The sequence below is a fragment of the Ranitomeya imitator genome, chromosome 3 (assembly GCF_032444005.1).
Source record: "Ranitomeya imitator isolate aRanImi1 chromosome 3, aRanImi1.pri, whole genome shotgun sequence".
In the NCBI taxonomy this organism is placed as follows: domain Eukaryota; kingdom Metazoa; phylum Chordata; class Amphibia; order Anura; family Dendrobatidae; genus Ranitomeya; species Ranitomeya imitator.
In genome coordinates this window covers 318,646,381-318,666,029 of record NC_091284.1, presented here as the reverse complement: position 1 = coordinate 318,666,029, position 19,649 = coordinate 318,646,381, and the positions used below count along the sequence as shown (strand labels likewise).

Here is a 19,649-nt window from a genome sequence, read left to right as displayed (position 1 = left end):
AAATGAAGATAATAATACCAAATAATTTGTGTTTGCAATCATTTTCAGGAAGAAAATGAGTATTATCTGACAGAATTGCAGGGGTGTCAATACTTTTGGCCATGACTGTATATGTCCTCATCGATCCTGTTACTGTATTTCCGAATTTGAGATGTTAGAAAACATTTTTTCCCCTTATATTCTATGTATAGTGTATATAAGTCATCAGAGCAGCTAACTTCTCCAAACATGAGCTAAGAGGAAAAACAAACTAAAATATCAAGCATACAGAGACAACATATACTGGACTATTGATTTATGCAGTTTATTGAAAGTTTAGGTACAGTACAGACCAAAAGTTTGGACACAACTTCTCATTTAAAGATTTTTCTGTATTTTCATGACTATGAAAATTGTACATTCACACTGAAGGCATCAAAACTATGAATTAACACATGTGGAATGATATACTTAACACAAAAGTCTGAAACAACTGAAAATATGTGTTATATTGTAGGTTCTTCAAAGTAGCCACCTTTTGCTTTGATGACTGCTTTGCACACTCTTGGCATTCTCTTTATGAGCTTCAAGTCACCGGGAATGGTCTTCCAACAATCTTGAAGGAGTTCCCAGAGATGCTTAGCATTTGTTGGCCCTTTTGCCTTCACTTTGCAGTCCAGCTCACCCCAAACCATCTCGATTGGATTCAGGTTTGGTGACTGTGGAGGCCAGGTCATCTGTTGTAGCACCCCATCACTCTCCCTATTGGTCAAATAGCCCTTACACAGCCTGGAGGTGTGTTTGAGGTCATTGTCCTGTTGAAAAATAAATGATGGTCCAACTAAACGCAAACCGGATGGAATAGCATGCCGCTGCAAGATGCTGTGGTAGCCATACTGGTTCAGTATGCCTTCAATTTTGAATAAATCCCCAACACTGATGTGCCTAAACATTGAAATCCCCCACAAGTGACACCATTTTGGAAAGTAGACCCCCTAAGGAACTTATCTGGATGTGTGGTGAGCACTTTGACCCACCAAGGGCTTCACAGACGTTTATAATGCAGTGCCAAAAAAAATAAAACAAAATTTTTTTCCCACAAAAATTATTTTTTAGCCCCCAGTTTTGTATTTTCCCGAGGGTAACAGGAGAAATTGGACCCCAAAAGTCGTTGTCCAATTTGTCCTGAGTACGCTGATACCCTATATGCGGGGGGAACCACCGTTTGAGCGCATGGCAGAGCTCGGAAGGGAAGGAGCATCATTTGGAATGCAGACTTAGATGGAATGGTCTGCAGGCGTCACATTGCGTTTGCAGAGCCCCTAATGTACCTAAACAGTAGAAACCCCCCACAAGTGTCACCATTTTGGAAAGAAGACCCCCTAAGGAACTCATTTAGATGTGTTGTGAGAGCTTTGAACCCCCAAATGTTTCACTACAGTTTATAACGCAGAGCCTTGCAAATAAAATCTTTTTTTCCCACAAAAATAATTTTTTAGCCCCTAGTTTTGCATTTTCCCAAGGGTAACAGGAGAAATTGGACCCCAAAAGTTGTTGTCCAATTTGTCCTGAGTACGCTGATACCCCATATGTTTGGGTAAACGCCTGTTTGGGCACATGGGAGAGCTCGGAAGGGAAGGAGCACTGTTTTACTTTTTCAACGCAGAATTGGCTGGAATTGAGATCAGACGCCATGTCGCGTTTGGGGAGCCCCTGATGTGCCTAAACAGTGGAAACCCCCCAATTATAACTGAAACCGTAATGCAAAAACACCCCTAACCCTAATCCCAACGGTAACCCTAACCACACCTCTAACCCAGACACACCCCTAACCCTAATCCCAACCCAATTCCCAACCGTAAATGTAATCCAAACCCTAACCCTAACTTTAGCCCGAACCCTAACTGTAGCCTTAACCCTAGCCCTAACCCTAACGGGAAAATGGAAATAAATACATTTTTTTATTTTTTTTATTTTTCCCTAAGGGGGTGATGAAGGGGGGTTTGATTTACTTTTATAGCGGATTATTTAGCGGATTTTTGTCATTAAAGCATCCTGACCGAACTGCCTCAGAATGTCAACTGCTTTATCAAAGGACTAATAGGAGACGGAACAGGTTGAACTATGAACCTCATCATTCAAGGAAGACCCCGTGGGAAAGGATAAGTGGTGAATGAGCCGAAAGGAACCCGGATCTGTTTTTGGTACGACGCCTAGCGGAGAAATTCTAAAATTAGGAAACGGAGGGGATGAAAAAGGACCAGCTACCCTGCCTAGTTCAAGTTTGCTCATTATCTTATCCCTGACTACCTCCGGATAGACAGAGACTGAACGTAAATTCTTAACGATTTGGCAGCCAGACCCCTTGAAAGCAGGAATGAAAAAAACAGAAAAAAATCCGTTAAAAAGCAAACTACTGATCATTTGAACTGGGTATTGCTTTAGCCATGAAACCATTCTTTCCACCCTCACTGGGGTCTGAGCTCTTTCCATAAGCGTCTTTTGATAGGGACTGAGCTGATTGCTTCTTGAAGCATTTAAAGGTGGGGTGTGAATTCCCACAAAAGGAGCATTCGTGACGGAACCAACAATTAGAGCTCCACTTACAATTGGACTCATTAAAGGCAAAACAAAATCCTTTCCTAGGAAGAGGAGTGGCTGCTGATCTGCTAGAGAAGTGTCGTTGAGGGAGCATTAAATTTAACCACAAGCCGACATCCTTACTACCCCAGCGGACCTCTGGGTGCACCACTAGCTTTTGGCGGAAAGCTTCATCATAAAGAAGCCAAGCAACTCCACCAAAATTGCGGTATGCTTCAAGGATTATGTCAATGTGCTGGAACAGCTTGCTACATAGCTGCGGGGATTTTTCGCCAAGAACCGCCGAGTAAATAGAAAAAGCCTGTACACAATTATTGAAAGATTTAATTGAGCGCTTAGCGTCCTCAGAATCAGGCTTGTCATCTTTCTTATCTGATTTACTCGGCAGTTCTCTGCGAGGAAGTAATGAAAACAAATCTACGTATTGGTTGCTCCATATGAGCTCCTTAGTAGCAGAGCTCAGATGGAAACCTAGAGGGGATAACTCACAAGTTAAGGCTTCTTTAAAAGTTTTCTTTGGAGTTGCAGTAGTAAGGTCTATTGGGGGAATAGAAGGGGAAGCTAATGGACGGACACCACTTAGGGCCTCATTCTGTAACATGCGCTTTAAATCAGAATCAAACACAGATACAGGCGTATTAGTGCTCTCACCCCTTCCAGAGCTTCTGTTCTCGAGCGGCATCTCCGGTGCGCAGCCTGCACTCAAGCCGTCCATGTTGGGCGTGGCAGTGGAAGGTAGGACCTCCGTATCCCGGGACTGTGTTGGCAGGCCTCTTGCAGGAGGAGGAAAGTGGGAACTTGCAGCCGCTGAAGGGGGGGGACCAGGGATTCAAGATTGGCGCTGTTGACGCGGCTCTTCTACGGCTGCGCGGCTCACCAGCCCTGTCGGAGGCTCCTGAAGACGTCGTCGGCAGCTCCTCATGACGCCTCGGGACATCTCGCGATGAACTGCGGGACTTCCGTGCTTGCAGCCGGCGGGACTTCCTGCTTGACTCCGCTTGCGGACGGCTGACCGGAGAAGCTGCTGCAGATGGTGAGTAAGCGGTCGGGGGCTTCCTCTTCCGGTGACACCAGAGGTGGGCTCGGAGGCTGCGGCAGCGCGCACTGGACTGAAGGAGGAGGGACGTCTTCTGGAGCTGTGGTAAGAGGCCTCATAGAGAGGCAGCTCCTCAACCATTCGGCGCCGTCTTCTTCCCCAGCTCTAGCCAGAATTTGCTGAATAAGGCTCTCCATCCTGACAGATATCTTCTTTTCTTCAGGCGGTACCTCAGACTGACTGAAACCTGCCCACACCTGGCATTAAATATCCCAGAGACAGCCCAGCAACGCGTTGATAAACAATTGACAGCCGTTAAATGGGCGCCAACACAGCTGGCTGAAGCCAGATTTATTTTCTGCCCAACAACTGTAAACAACCAGCTTATAGCTTAACCCTTAATGCACCATAAATTAATGACCATTGCTCTGAATAGTCTGTGTGGCCATGTGACCCCCCCCCTCTAATCCCTACTTAAAGTAGGGGGGGGGGCTACCAGGACATAATGTTCGGAGGATTAGGTAAAAAAAAGCACAGTTTTTCATCTTAATGAAAACATCCAAGCCTTAATTAAAACGGAGTGGGAAAAGCCAGGGAGAAAAAACTTGTCGGTACCCTCCCTTAAAAGGAAATATCCCATCGAGGAAGAGGCTTCTACTTCATGGGATAAAGCCCCTAAACTTGACGTAGCAGTAGCTAAGGCTAGGTTCCCATTGCGTTAATGGGACAGCGCTAACGGACAGCGTTGCACGGTGAAATTAACGCCGTGCAACGCGTCCGTTAGCGCACCCATTGGCAGCAATGTTAACGCGCATCGCTAGCGCGTGCCATTTTCGGCACGCGCTAGCGATGTGCCGTTCTTTTGTGACGTGCCTCGGATGCTGCTTGCAGCGTCCGAGGTCTATTCCCCGCTCTTGCAGATCGGGGATTTGCGCTAGCGGGGACGTTAAACGCGACCCCAAAAAATACATTGTGCTAGCGCTATGTGCTAAATGGATTGCCCTAACGCAATGGGAACCTATCCTAAGGCCTCAAAAAATATTGCTTTGCCCTTTAAGGACATGGGAACTCTGAAGGATCCCCTTGACAAAAGAGCGGATACCTTCCTTAAAGGGGCCTGGGAATCGGCAGGTGGATGTCTAAGGCCAGCAATAGCAGCCGCATGCACTTCTAGATCCCTAATGATTTAGGTTGATAATTTAGAGAAACAACTAAGGGATGGCGTATCCAGAAATAAAGTGATAGAATCTATTCCCATGATTAGAGGGGCAGCAGTCTTTCTGGCAGACTCATCAGCTGACTCAGTTAAACTCACTTGTAAATCAGCAGCCCTATCAAATGCAGCTTGTAGGACATTATGATTAAAAAGCTGGCCAGGCGATCTACAAACTAAACAAAAACTTTGCTCAATCCCATGTGAAGGAAAATGTTTGTTTGGGGAGACCCTGGATGATATTTTGCAAAAAGCAGGAGACAAGAAAAAAGGGTTCTCTAACCTGGCCACACCATTTGTTAAACGGCCCTTTCGGAATAGGAAATTTTTCCAGAGACGCCCCCCAAGGGAACAGAACAGATGGGATGATGGGAAAAGGAAAGATAGTGGGTTCCTTTTCGGTAATTCCTCAAGAGATAAAAAGACCTCTAAGTGACACCTCCCCCAGGGTGGGAGGGAGATTATCTCAATTCCTCCCAGCCTGGGAAAAAATCTCAACCAGTGTCTGGATATTGAATTTGATAAAATCGGGACTTCAAATAGACTTTACTTCCCTTCCTCCCCAAAATTATGTGGTCACTCCACTAAAATCCTCACCTCAACAACAACATGCGTCAGAACAGGAGATTATGAAGCTCATAAACAAAGCCGTCATCCAAGAAGTTCCCCCACGGGAAAAAGGAACAGGTTTTTATTCCCCGTTATTCCTAGTTCCAAAACCGGATGGGTCCTTCCGCACAATAATAAACTTGTGGAAGCTGAACAGTTAAAGAACCAAAGTTTCAAAATGGAGTCAATAAAATCAACAATCAAAAACCTGTTTCCGGACTGTTTCATGATAGTGTTGGATCTCAGCGATGCGTATTATCACATTCCCATCCACAAGAACTCCCAGAAATACCTTAGACTAGCAGTAGTTATGGGAGGGGAAGTAAGGGAATACCAATACAAAGCCCTTCCCTTTGGCATATCAGTGGCACCCCGCATAATTACCAATTTGATAGCAGAAATGATGGCCCATCTAAGAGAAAAAGACATTTTGATAGTTCCATACTTGGACGACTTTCTGATTGTGAGCAACTCAGCCCAACACTGTCGTCAACAATGCGACAGGGTGATAAAAACCCTAACAAAGTTAGGCTGGCTTCTAAATCTTCAGAAATCAAAACTAGAACCAACCAGGGTTCAAGAGTTTTTGGGTCCAACCTTGGACTCAATAACACAGGAATGTCATCTTCCAGACCAGAAAAAAAAAAAAACATTAAATCTTGTCTCAAAAGCTTACTCAAACCCTCATATGACCTTAAGAAGGGCGATGTCATTGCTGGGGTCCCTTTCTGCCTGCCATCCAGCAGTCCATTGGGTACAACTCCACACGAGAGACCTCCAGTGGGACATTCTGAGGAATCAGATTACACTAAGGGGACGTCTTTAAGACCACATGACTCTAAATTCAGCCACTATTCATTCCCTAGTTTGGTGGTTGGATCCCAACAACTTGTCAAAAGGGGTCCCTTGGGTAATAGAGGTATCTCGAATAGTTACCACAGATGCAAGTCCCACGGGGTGGGGAGCTCACCTGGGCAACAGTGTCACTCAGGGAATTTGGAGAGGTCAGGAATGCAACGCTTCCTCAAACCAAAAAGAACTCTGGGCGGTGGGCCGCGCTCTATTATCATCCTTCACAGCCTACAGGGGCATCATGTCCAGGTGTTTTTCAGACAATCAGGTAGTGGTAGCCTACCTGAATCACCATGGGGGTACCAGATCTCACGCCCTAATGAAGGCCACTTCCGAAATCTTCAGTTTAGCAGAGAACAACTTCCTATCCCTTTCTGCGCTACATATAAGAGGAATAGAAAATCAGAAAGCAGACTTCTTAAGTCGTACCCATTTAAAACAGGGGGAATGGACTCTAAATCAAAGCATCTTTGATCAGATCACAAAGCTTTGGGGGGTCCCTGTAATAGACCTTTTTGCCAATGTATAAAACAGAAAAGTAAAATAATTTTGTTCTCTAGACCCCAGGGGGGCCCTTGGGCTCTGGATGCATTCACGATTCCTTGGACTCAGGGTATCGCATATGCATTTCCCCCTCCTATACTTATCCCGGCAGTTCTGCGGAAAATCAGACAGGACAGGGTGAGACTCATTCTAATAGCCCCCTTCTGGCCCAAAAGGACCTGGTTTTCCTGGCTGAGGATGCTATCGGTCGCTGATCCCTGGGTTCTTCCGGATCTTCCAGACCTCATATCACAGGGACCTGTGCTCTACCCTCAGTCAGAGAGTCTCCACTTGACAGCGTGGAACTTGAGAGGTCACTACTAAAGGGAAGGGGCTTTTCGGATAAATTAGTTTCCACACTATTGAAAAGTAGGAAAACAGTAACCACTAAAATATACGGCAAAAACTTGGAAAAAGTTTCTGTCCACCTCTGGGGTGAAATTACAAGATGGGGTCCAAGTTCCTAAGGTGTTAGAATTTCTACAAAAAGGTTTAGCCCTGGGCCTCTCATTAAGCACCCTAAAAGTGCAAATAGCGACTTTGGGGGCATTATACAGTGAGAATATAGCTGCTAATCCATGGGTAACACGTTTTATTAAAGCTGATATAAGATCTAAACCCATAAACATAAAAAGACTACCAACTTGGGACTTAATAGTCTTGTCAGCTCTAACAGAACCCCCGTTTGAGCCTATAGATTCAATACCCCTTAAAACTTTATCATTTAAAACGGCCCTTCTAACAGCCTTAACATCTGCCCGTAGAATAAGTGATCTCCAGGCCCTATCTGCAAGGCCTCCCTTTACACAAATCCTGGATGATAGGGTAAAGGTACCTTCACACATAACGATATCGTTAACGATATCGTTGCTTTTTGTGATGTAGCAATGATATCGTTAACGAAATTGTTATGCGTGACAGCGACCAACGATCAGGCCCCTGCTGGGAGATCGTTGGTCGCTGGGGAATGATCAGGACTTTATTTCGTCGCTGGATCACCCACTGACATCGCTGAATCGGCGTGTGTGACGCCGATTCAGCGATGTCTTCACTGGTAACCAGGGTAAACATCGGGTTACTAAGCGCAGGGCCGCGCTTAGTAACCCAATGTTTACCCTGGTTACCATTGTAAAAGTAAAAAAAAAAAACACTACATACTTACATTCCTGTCACGTTCCTCAGCGTCAGCTTCCCTGCCATCCCCCAGTGTCAGTGCCAGCCGGCCGTAAAGCAGAGCACAGCTGTGACGTCACCGCTCTGCTTTCCGGCCAGCGCTTACACAGTGCAGGGAAGCTGACGCTGGGGGACGCCACAGAAATGTAAGTATGTAGTGTTTTTTTTTTTACTTTACAATGGTAACCAGGGTAAACATCGGGTTACTAAGCGCGGCCCTGCGCTTAGTAACCCGATGTTTACCCTGGTTACCCGGGGACTTCTGCATCGTTGGTCGCTGGAGAGCTGTCTGTGTGACAGCTCTCCAGCGACCACACAACGACTTACAGAAGATCACGGCCAGGTCGTATCACTGGTCGTGATCGTTGGTAAATCGTTAAGCGTAACGGTACCTTTATCCTGAGAACAGACCCTGCCTATCTACCCAAGGTTGCGTCCAATTTTCACAGGTCCCAGGAGACAATCCTTCCTTCCTTCTGCCCAGACCCTAAAAATAAAAAAGAGGAAAAATTCCACACATTAGATGTGAGAAGGTGTCTAGCTCAATACTTAGAATCCACTTAGTTGCATAGGAAGGAAGGGTCTCTCTTTATCTGTTTTCAGGGACCCAGAAAAGGACTCAAAGCCCCCAAGGGCACTATAGCACGCTGGATAACAGATGCGATAGCCTTGGCGTACTTGTCCACAGGAAACACAGTTCCCAAGGGGCTGAAAGCACACTCTACAGGAGCTATGGTGACCTCCTGGGCCGAAAGGTCAGAGGTATCAATACAATAAACCAAATCTGTAAGGCAGCCACCTGGTCATCACCTTCAACCTTTTTTAGACACTACCGTTTAGACCTAGCCTCTTCATCTGACTTGACCTTCGGAAGAAGGGTTCTGCAGGCTGTGGTCCCTCCCTAAGCAATAATCTCTGCAATTCTCTCTGGTGGTTCTGTCATGGGGGACTGAGAAAAGCATATTTACTTACCGATAACGGTATTTCTCAGAGCCCATTATAGCACCCGCTTATTCCCCCCCTCATCATGTGTGCGGTGAGCATTTTATTTAAACGAAGTGTGTTTTACTAATATAGACCCGGTGTATACCTGATAAGCAATATGTTAAAAGTGTATATTTTTCTTGTTGTCAAAAACCTGGAGGACCTCCGATGCTCTGTAAACCAAACTGATGCAGGAGAGAGGTACCGCCCTTTTATCCTATAGGTTTCCTGTCCCTAAAGGGCGGATCCCCTCTCTCTGGTGGTGCTGTCATGGGCTCTCAGAAATACTGTAATCGGTAAGTAACTATGCTTTTTTGTTTATTATGCCTCCCAAAAATCTGAATTGAAAGCGATCAAAAAATGTAATGTACCCAAAAATGGTACCAATAAAAACATCAACTCCTCCCACAAAAAAAAGCCGTCAAAAGACTAGCATTAGAAATATGGAAAAATTGTAGCTCGCAATACAAAAAAAGTGTCTTTAAGTGTGTGATAGCAGCCAAACATAAAAACCCGATAGATCTAGTATCACTGTAATCGCACCGACCCAAAGAATAAAATCGACTAATCGCTTATACCAGACGAGGAACGGTGAAAAAAATACATAAAACCAATTCTTCACCTGCTGTTGATTTGTTAATTCTGCCTCCCAAAGACGCAGTAAGCCTCGGTTCACATTTATCCTGCGCTGAGCACTTACACAAGGGTTTCCATGTAAATCTCTGAAATATGTGATTCAGGTGGCACCCTCAATGGAAGATTCCCTATAATGAGGCAGATGGAGGCACTTGGGACGCTGTCTGGTCTATGATCTGGCGGTGCCCGTCTTTTTATGTGTGCATAAAAGCCGGTCCGGGGTAGTTTTGTGCACTTCTGAAATGAAGGATAACGCTGAACAGAGGCCAGACGGAGTCCGAAGTAACTGCTGAGTCATTATAGGAAATCGATCCCTTGGGTGTTTCATCTAAATCACATTCAAAGATTTAGATAGAAACCCTGATGTAGTGCGTAGATCATATGAAAATGGCTGCCTGCCTAGGGCGGCGCTGACATCTCATCTCCCAAGATCTTGGTGCCGAGATCTCCATCTGTGCATGCGCCGCCCCATGCTGGCAGCCATTTTCCCGGAGTCCAGTCCGCCGCATAAGAAACCATGTCACTGCAAGGACTCTGGGCTTTCATAAGATGTCGGCAGACCCCCCGCAGCACCAAACACCTGCAGCAGCGCGCCGCACATCCGAACACCCCCTCATCCCAGCCTGCGGCCGGTAAGGTATATCCGCATTATAAGGGTAAGTTCACACACAGCGTTTTTGCAGCTTTTTTTTATGCAGCAAAACCTGATCTTCTTGGCAGGAAAGAAGCTGCGCCAAAAATGCAGGTTTAGGTGCGTTTTTGTCACGTTTTTGGTGCATTTTTTTTCTCTTTCTGCATGCCAATAAAGTTGAATGCACGCAGAGAAATAAAACAACTTCCTGTACATAGATAGAATTGAATAGATAGAATGAATCAATAGATTGATACAATAAATAGAATGAATAGATTGATAGAATAGATAGATTACCTGCAGTAAACTCTTCACTGGTATTTTCACACGGTCCAGAGGTTACCTCAGGTCAGGCTGTGAGTGAGCGCAGGCTCAGTGACCTCACCACTAGTTACTGAGCCTGCGCCCGCTGCGTATCATTCATTCCCCAGTCGCTTACAGCCGGGAGCGGTCACATTAGCATCGCTCATTGTTGTAAGCTTTATCTCCCCCAGATACTGTGTGGGACACTCGTTATATTGTACTACGATGGAACAGGGAGTATTTGTGTTGGTCTATTATTTTTATTTCAGAAGATCGAGGCCTTCGCTTGGAATGGCAGAATAATAAAGATGGCAAAACTGTGTGGTGTTTCATTTCATTAAAAGACTCTTTTCTTAGTGTGTGTGTGTGTGTGTGTTTATTTAACCCTTTAACTACTATAGGATTAGTAATGGATAGGTGTCTTATTGACACCTTTCCATTTCTAAGCTGGCTATTGTAAGGTGACATTAACCCCTCATTACCCTGCTTGCGACCTCTACAGGGCAAGTGGGAAGAGCCAGGCAAAAGCGCCAGAATTGGTGCATCTAATAGATGCGCCTTTTCTTGGCAGCTGTGGGCTGCTATTTCTATGCTGTGAGCTTTGCAAGACTGGTTGTCCAAAATGGGGGTTAGCCCACGCCGTGTTGTTAATTATTTAAATAATTTTAAAAAAAGTGTGAGGACCCCTCTATTCTTGATAACTAGCCTTGCTGAAGCTGACAGCTGGGGATTGCAGCCCCAAGCTGTGAGCTTTGTCTGGCTGGTTATCAAAAATGGGGGGGATCCCACACCGTTTTTTGTTTAAATTATTTATTTATAGTGCAGGAGCGGGCAGATTAAAACTCCCATCCTGCTGTCACTGTAATTAGCGGCTGTAGGTGTCAGATGATGGGATCAGTAGTCCCATCAGCTGACACCATTGACCAGAGGTGAAGTTTATACCTCCGATCGAAGATGATCGCTCCTGCTGTCGTTTTACAGGGTGGAAATCTGTCAATCAGAAGCAGTGTTTGCTGCGCTGTCATGCATATGACAGTGTGTCAAACACTGTCCCATTCAAATGAATGGGGTTCGGGTCCACTCTGCTGGATGACAGGCTGCCTGGACACATCATGCAGCCTGCCATCTAGAGGTAGCAGAGCCGAGTGTGATGTCACATCTGTCTCTCCTTGACTTTTCTGCAGCAAATACGCTGCAAGAAAAGTCAGCCTGCGTATTTGCAGCGTTTTTTCACCATCCATTCAAGTTAATGGGTGGAAAACGCTGAAAAAACCCTGGAAAAACGCTGAGTGACATGCTCTATGTCCAAAAAACGCAGCAAAGCACAAAATACTGATGACACAAAAAAAACAATGTGTGTGCATGAGATTTCTGAAATTTCATAGGTTTTGCTGGTACTGTAAAAAACAGCTGAAAATTAGCAGTAAAAAAGCAACAAAAAATGCAGCAAAAACGCCCCGTGTGAATTTACCCTAAGACGTACACCCATTTCCCCACCAAATTTTGGGAATAAAAGTGCGTCTTATAATCAGAAAAAGATGGTAATATGGTACTTCTGCAATTCTGAACTTTGCAGTGTGCCTGAGAATTAGTTCCCGATTACATATAGGGTATTGGCGTAATGAGGAGAAATTGTAAAACAAATTATGAGGCCCATTTTTTCCCTATTAGCCCTTTGAAAAATCAAAATCTTGGTGCTAAAACAACATTTTAGTGGTAAAACTATAATTATTCTTTCTTCACCATCCAATGGTGTAAGGCTCCGACACACGTGGTGTCCTTATGATCACTACACCCATATATGAATTAATTAGGGGGGTAAATTGTAAAAGGCAGTCTCTTCTGGGGGGGGGGGGGGGGGTTCTGTTGTTCTAGCATCTCAGGGGCTCTACCAATGTTGCATGGACCCCACAAACCATTCCAGCAAAATCTAAACTCCAATCTGGCACTTCTTCCCTTCTGAGCTTTGCACTGTGCCTCAAAGATAGTAATTTCCCCCCACATATGGGGTATTGGCGTACTCAGCAGAAATTGCATAAACCTTGAGGTCCATTTTCGCCTGATATCCTAGTGAAAATGAAAAAAATTGGAGTGAAAACAGCATTTTTATTGTCAAAATGTATATTTTTTTACACTGTAAGGAAACGCGAGAGCTGGGGGAATATGGATATCCCACTGCTGCCACCACTTGTGGGGAAAAACATGAGAGGCGGGGGAATACGGATATCCCACCACCGTCACCAATCTGTGACGTAGCTTACACAGTTAGGGCACTCCGGTGCCCCCCTTACCATCAGGTCAGTCAGGGAAGTGCACCAGGATAAGTAGTAGCCAGAGAGGCTGCCCTGTTACATACTGGTTATCAAGGCACTCTGCAGTGAGAGCGATATATATATCACAAGTCACAGGCCGGGAATATATATACAGTAGAGACCAAAAGTTTGGACACACCTTCTCATTTAAAGATTTTTCTGTATATTCATGACTATGAAAATCGTAAATTCACACTGAAGGCATCAAAACTATGAATTAACACATGTGGAATTATATACTTAACAAAAAAGTGTGAAACAACTGAAAATATGTCTTATATTCTAGGTTCTTCAAAGTAGGCACCTTTTGCTTTGATGACTGCTTTGCATACTCTTGGCATTCTCTTGATGAGCTTCAGGAGGTAGTCACCGGAAATGGTTTTCACTTCATAGGTGGGACCTGTCAGGTTTACTTAGTGGGATTTCTTGCCTTATAAATAGGGTTGGGACCATCAGTTGTGTTGAGCTGAAGTCTGGTGGATACCAGAGGCGTAGCTAGAGCTTTTGCCGCCCGGGGCTGTTCCCGAGTTTGGCGCCCCCCCCCCCCCGGCTCAATACACACAAAGGTTACCAAAAACGGTTTTCCTGTTTTGTAGAACTTAAACTGGGCCTAATGGTGTCACCCCCACATGCCACACCTGTGACTTAATACCACCACACCATGACCAGGCCACATAGTGACCGAATAATACTACATACAAGGGACAAATACCACAACACCATTTCCAGACCACATATTACCACCACATAGTGACTGAATACTACAATACTGATCAGTAATAAAAAAAAAACCACAATACTATCACCATAAGTGCCAGTATTCACAGGAGATCTGTACTTAGTATGCAGTGTCTGTGTAGAGGTAATACAGAGATCACTGGTGACATTATACACAGGACCTCTATATAGTATACAGTGTATAGTGTCAGTGTATAGGTAACACTGACTCACCAGTGACGTCTCTAGGTGAAGTCCTTCATCTTTCATCCAGCACAGACCGCCATCATTCCTTCCAGCCAGGACTCGTTTCTGCAGGAAATAACACAGTTATCTCGAGCCCCGCTTGCAGAACACATTACTTAATTTTTCACAACTTCTACATTACATCACATGAAGAAAAAAAGGTGATATAGTGTCACTCTGCACAGTAACAGGACCGCCCCCCCATTTAAAACAGTACACTCAAAAAATAAAATAAATACATCACTGCAGTAATAATATCCCTTAATTAGCCCCTATGGTAATAATATTCCCCACCCTGGCCCCGTTTCTCATTCCTGGCTCCAGCCATATGTTCTCGCATCCTGCCCTCATGAGTATCCATTCTACCCCATATGATCTCCACATCCTGCCCCACCAGCCTCCATCGTATCCGTCCTGCCCCATGATCCAATCCTGCCCCGTGTCTCCAATCATGCCCCGTATCTACATTCTGCCCATGCCTCAAGTCCTGCCCCCAGTGTGTCCAGCATATTACCCCCATGTTGTCCAGCAATCTGCCCCAGTGTGTCCAGCATATTACCCCCATGTTGTCCAGCAATCTGCCCCAGTGTGTCCAGCATATTACCCCCAGTGTGTCCAGCAATCTGCCCCAGTATGTCCAGCACTGCCCCCAGTGTGTCCAGCAATCTGCCCCAGTGTCCAGCCTTTCCCCAGTGTGTCCAGCAGTCTGCCCCAGTGTGTCCAGCATATTACCCCCAGTGTTCAGCATTGCCCCAGTGTGTCCAGCATTCTGCCCCATGGTCTCCAGTATTGCCCCAGTGTGTCCAGCAATCTGCCCCATGGTCTCCTGTATTGCCCCAGTGTGTCCAGCAATCTGCCCCATGGTCTCCTGTATTGCCCCAGTGTGTCCAGCATTCTGCCACATGGTCTCCTGTATTGCCCCAGTGTGTCCAGCAATCTGCCCCATGGTCTCCTGTATTGCCCCAGTGTGTCCAGCATTCTGCCACATGGTCTCCTGTATTGCCCCAGTGTGTCCAGCATTCTGCCCCATGGTCTCCAGTATTGCCCCAGTGTGTCCAGCAATCTGCCCCATGGTCTCCTGTATTGCCCCAGTGTGTCCAGCAATCTGCCCCATGGTCTCCTGTATTGCCCCAGTGTGTCCAGCATTCTGCCACTTGGTCTCCTGTATTGCCCCAGTGTGTCCAGCAATCTGCCCCATGGTCTCATGTATTGCCCCAGTGTGTCCAGCAATCTGCCCCATAGTCTCCTGTATTGCCCCAGTGTGTCCAGCAATCTGCCCCATAGTCTCCTGTATTGCCCCAGTGTGTCCAGCAATCTGCCCCATAGTCTCCTGTATTGCCCCAGTGTGTCCAGCAATCTGTCCCATGGTCTCCTGTATTGCCCCAGTGTGTCCAGCAATCTGCCCCATGGTCTCATGTATTGCCCCAGTGTGTCCAGCAATCTGCCCCATAGTCTCCTGTATTGCCCCAGTGTGTCCAGCAATCTGCCCCATAGTCTCCTGTATTGCCCCAGTGTGTCCAGCAATCTGCCCCATGGTCTCATGTATTGCCCCAGTGTGTCCAGCAATCTGCCCCATAGTCTCCTGTATTGCCCCAGTGTGTCCAGCAATCTGCCCCATGGTCTCATGTATTGCCCCAGTGTGTCCAGCAATCTGCCCCATGGTCTCATGTATTGCCCCAGTGTGTCCAGCAATCTGCCCCATGGTCTCCAGCATTGCCCCAGCCCCAGACAGTCAGACATAAAGAAAAAAAAAAAAAAGTAAAATCCTCACCTCTCCCGTTCCTAGCGCAGGTCCGGTGCAGTCAGCGTCTCTCCGGCTCTGCGACGCTCAGGACAGAGAGGCAGAGCGGCGCGCACAGTAGTGACGTCATCGCGCCCTCTGCTCTGAGACGTCGCAGAGTCAGAGGAGGCTGCAGCTGCCGGCGCCGCAGGAACCAGGAGAGGTGAGTATAGAGCGGGGGGCGGGGGCGGGACCCGGGGGTGGGGGGAGCTGGCCCTGGTCGTGGCGGCGGACGGCGCCGCCCGAAGATTTAAAGGGGCGTCTTTTTTTTTTTTTCTTCTGCAGCGCCGGCCGCCCCCCGCATTGTGCCGCCCGGGGCGGACCGCCCCCCCCCGCACCTTCCTTCCTACGCCACTGGTGGATACACAGCTGATAGTCCTACTGAATAGAGACTGCTAGAATTTGTATTATGGCAAGAAAAAAGCAGCTAAGTAAAGAAAAACGAGTGGCCATTTTAAGAACTGAAGGTCAGTCAGTCCGAAAAATTGGGAAAACTTTGAAAGTGTCCCCAAGTGCAGTGGCAAAAACCATCATGCGCTACAAAGAAACTGGCTCACATGAGAACCGCCCCAGGAAAGGAAGACCAAAAGTCACCTCTGCTTCTGAGGATAAGTTTATCCGAGTCTCCAGCCTCAGAAATCGCAGGTTAACCCCTTCCCGACCTTTGACACCACGTAGGCGTCATGAAAGTCGGTGCCAATCCGACCTGTGACGCCTATGTGGCGTCATGGAAAGATCGCGTCCCTGCAGATCGGGTGAAAGGGTTAACTCCCATTTCACCCGATCTGCAGGGACAGGGGTAGTGGTAGTTTAGCCCAGGGGGGGTGGCTTCACCCCCCCGTGGCTACGATCGCTCTGATTGGCTGTTGAAAGTGAAACTGCCAATCAGAGCGATTTGTAATATTTCACCTATTAAAACTGGTGAAATATTACAATCTAGCCATGGCCGATGCTGCAATATCATCGGCCATGGCTGGAAACACTAATGTGCCCCCACCCCACCGATCGCCCCCCCCCAGTCATCCGATCAGTGCTATGCACCGCTCCGTCCTGTGCTCCGCTCCCCCCGTGCTCTTGTCCGCTCCCCCTGTGCTCCAATCACCCCCCCGTGCTCCGATCCAACCCCCCTGCACTCCGATACATCCCCCCCGTGCTTCGATCCACCCCCCGTGCTCCGATCCACCCCCGCGCTCTGATCCACCCACCCATGTTCCGATCCCCCCCCCCGTGCTTCCCCCCACCCCATCATACTTACCGATCCTGCCGGGGTCCGTCCGTCTTCTCCCTGGGCGCTGCCATCTTCCAAAATGGCGGGCGCATGCGCAGTGCGCCCGCCGAATCTGCCGGCCGGCAGATTCGTTCCAAAGTGCATTTTGATCACTGAGATATAATCTATCACAGTGATCAAAATAAAAAAAATAATAAATGACCCCCCCCCCTTTGTCACCCCCATAGGTAGGGACAATAAAAAAATAAAGAATTTTTTTTTTCCCCACTAAGGTTAGAATAGGGTTAGGGTTTCGGTATGTGCACACGTATTCTGTTCCTCTGCGGATTTTTCCACTGCGGATTTGATAAATCCGCAGTGCTAAACCGCTGCGGATTTATGGCGGATTTACCGCGGTTTTTCTGTGCATTTCACTGCGGTTTTACAACTGCGATTTTCCATTGGAGCAGTTGTAAAACCGCTGCGGAATCCGCAGAAAGAAGTGACATGCTGCAGAATGTAAACCGCTGCGTTTCCGTGCAGTTTTTCTGCAGCATGTGTACAGCGATTTTTGTTTCCCATAGGTTTACATTGAACTGTAAACTCATGGGAAACTGCTGCGGATCCGCAGCGTTTTCCGCAGCGTTTGCACATACCTTTAGAATTAGGCTATGTGCCCACACTGCGGATTGGCCGCTGCGGATTCGCAGCAGTGTTCCATCAGGTTTACAGTACCATGTAAACCTATGGAAAACCAAATCCGCTGTGCCCATGGTGCGGAAAATACAGCGCGGAAACGCTGCGTTGTATTTTCTGCAGCATGTCAATTCTTTGTGCGGATTCCGCAGAGTTTTACACCTGTTCCTCAATAGGAATCCACAGGTGAAATCCGCACAAAAAACACTGGAAATCCGCGGTAAATCCGCAGGTAAAACGCAGTGCTTTTTACCCGCGGATTTTTCAAAAATGATGCTGAAAAATCTCACACGAATCCGCAACGTGGGCACATAGCCTTAGGGTTAGGGTTGGAATTAGGGTTGTGGTTAGGGTTGTGATTAGGGTTATGGCTACAGTTGGGATTAGGGTTAGGGGTGTGGGGGGGTTAGTGTTGGAGTTAGAATTGAGGGGTTTCCACTGTTTAAGCACATCAGGGGTCTCCAAACGCAACATGGCGCCACCATTGATTCCAGCCAATCTTGTATTCAAAAAGTCAAATGATGCTCCCTCACTTCCGAGCCCCGACGTGCGCCCAAACAGTGGTTTACCCCCACATATGGGGTACCAGCATACTCAGGACAAACTGCGCAATAATTACTGGGGTCCAATTTCTCCAGTTACTCTTGTGAAAATAAAAAATGCTTGCTAAAACATCATTTTTGAGGAAAGAAAAATGATTTTTTATTTTCACGGCTCTGTATTGTAAACGTCTGTGAAGCACTTGCTCAAAGTGCTCACCACATATCTAGATTAGTTCCTTGTGGGGTCTTGTAGGGGGTTTCTACTGTTTAGGCACACCAGGGGCTCTGCAAACGCAATGTGACGCCCGCAGACCATTCCATCAAAGTCTGCATTTCAAAAGTCACTACTTCCCTTCTGAGCCTCGACGTGTGCCCAAACAGTGGTTTACCCCCACACATGGGGTATCAGCGTACTCAGGAGAAACTGGACAACAACTTTTGGGGTCCAATTTCTCCTGTAACCCTTGGGAAAATAAAAAATTCTGGGCTAAAAAATTATTTTTGAGGATAGAAAACGTATTTATTATTTTCACGGCTCTGCATTATAAACTTCTGTGAAGCACTTGGGGGTTCAAAGTGCTCACCACACATCTAGATAAGTTCCTTTCGGGGTCTAGTTTCCAAAATGGGGTCACTTGTGGGGGGTTTCTACTGTTTAGCCACATCAGGGGTTCTGCAAATGCAACGTGACGCCCGCAGAGCATTCCATCAAAGTCTGCATTTCAAAACGTCACTACTTCAATTCCGAGCCCCGGCATGTGCCCAAACAGTAGTTTACCCCCACATGTGGGGTATCACCGTACTCAGGAGAAACTGGACAACAAATATTGGGGTCAAATTTCTCCTGTTACCCTTGGGAAAATTAAAAAATTCTGGGCTAAATAATTTTTTTTGAGGAAAGAAAACGTATTTATTATTTTCACGGCTCTGCATTATAAACTTCTATGAAGCACTTGGGGGTTCAAATTGTTCACCACACATCTAGATAAGTTCCTTTCGGGGTCTAGTTTCCAAAATGGGGTCACTTGTGGGGGGTTTCAATGTTTAGCCACATCAGGGGCTCTGCAAACGCAACGTGACGCCCGCAGAGCATTCCATCAAAGTCTGCATTTCAAAACGTCACTACTTCCCTTCTGAGCCCCGACATGTGCCCAAACAGTGGTTTACCCCCACATATGGGGTATCAGCGTACTGCAGGCATGTACTACGGAGGACAGAGAATGAACTTCCCTCTTCCCTCTCCTAGTGTATCCTCACCCACCCCCTGCAGACTGTGAGCCCTCGCGGGCAGGGTCCTCCCTCCTTATGTACTCGTGTGCCTTGTTATCTGCTCATGTTTAATGTATTTGTCTATATTTGCCCCGTATTCACATGTAAAGCGCCATGGAATAAATGGCGCTATAAAAATGTATAATAATAATAATAATAACTTCAATCCAATATTGTAGCCAGCGGGTAAGGAAAGGGTGAATCAAACACCCAAAAACCCCACCTCCATGGCTGAAGATTGTTCCCTCCAAATTCAGGTGACAGTGTCCCTTTAAGGGGTTACAGAATTCCCAAACTCCTAAATGATCCCGTCCCACACA

General features: G+C 46.7%; 1 long non-coding RNA gene across 1 annotated transcript in view; it reads right to left on the bottom strand.

The window, feature by feature from the left end:
• Window positions 1-358: 358 nt before the first annotated feature.
• The window catches only part of LOC138669832 (uncharacterized), a 135,003-nt gene continuing 115,712 nt past the window's right edge, over window positions 359-19,649 (bottom strand). Inside the window, exon 3 of the long non-coding RNA XR_011319242.1 lies at window positions 359-794. This is a non-coding gene — a long non-coding RNA (uncharacterized lncRNA). The remainder of the gene's footprint in view (window positions 795-19,649) is intronic.